Source organism: Meleagris gallopavo, chromosome 11 (genome assembly GCF_000146605.3).
Source record: "Meleagris gallopavo isolate NT-WF06-2002-E0010 breed Aviagen turkey brand Nicholas breeding stock chromosome 11, Turkey_5.1, whole genome shotgun sequence".
Taxonomy (NCBI): Eukaryota; Metazoa; Chordata; class Aves; order Galliformes; family Phasianidae; genus Meleagris; species Meleagris gallopavo.
This window is the reverse complement of record NC_015021.2, coordinates 5763373-5764549: the sequence shown is the minus strand read 5'-3', so window position 1 is coordinate 5764549 and position 1177 is coordinate 5763373.

Below are 1177 nucleotides of genomic sequence, written 5' to 3'. Positions count from 1 at the left end.
AATAGGATATTTTTTCTTGGAAAACCATCATTGTTATAATTTTTCAAAATGCTTTTTCTTTCTGTTTGCACAAGTGTATATGATGAAATGTAGCACTATTTCTCAGAATTTCGAAAATGTATCCTCAAGTCTTTGTCAGGAACTTCTAAATTTTCTTCACCACCACGGATCTGTCCTGTCCGATAATGTCTGTATGTGGTAAAAGCATTTTGTGATAGACTGGGACATGTTTTTGTAAGATAGCTCAAATGAGAGCATTCACGAAAAACCCTCAAAAAGCTCTGCTCTGAAGTAGGCTCCTGATTTTGTAAATACTGGATATGGTCTTTGGTTGCTAGAAGCTGAACATGTGAAAAACCAACTCTTGAGAAGGAGGGAGCATTGCTTTCTTGTTCCAAATCAGTTTTTGAGGAGACAAGGAATAGGAGAGCATTAGAATAGAAAACTGTGGCATGCCCAAACACATTTTTTCATTGTACGATGATTTTGTTTTTTTCCAGTTCAGTTAAAGCCAGCATAAACTTATAAATCGTTAATGGTTCTTTCGTAAAGGTGCAGGCTTTGGAGCATCAGTAGAAGTAAATACTGTTGCACAAAAGAGCTCCTATATAGGCATTTTTAATGTACATGTTTTAGAGAAGGAAAAAAGTTCTGTGCTTAATCCCTGAGTACAACAGGGAGGGGAAGACCATAATAAATATTTACGTTTGGATGGTACTTGCTGAGGAGCTGACTACATTTTTTAACTAGTTCTGCACAAAACCAATTTTTGAAGGGTTAAATATGTCTTGCTGCATGTTAAATAAGATCTCACGGTATGTAAAATGTATAGAGACAACATGCTTTAGTTGTTTAGAGTCATGGATGAGGTCTGTTTGTCAGTGGAGGGGCCAATTTTTGTAATGCTAGTAAGAATAAACAAAAGCAGGTTATACACCTGGTGGTGTTACTGATGAGCTGGAAATGTGTAAGGGTGTATTTCATGGCTTCCCTCTTTTAACTCTGCTGATTTTTGAAGCATTTTAGAATATTGGTGGTGGAGCAGGGCTGCCTGCTCCACTGGTGCAGCATTCCGCTTTCCCTGGTGGCTTTCAGCTGGGGCTGAGGCATGCTGCATCTCTCCTAGGCAGCATAAGATTGGGCATGATACCTGTCACTAATGTAAAAGACCAGCAAA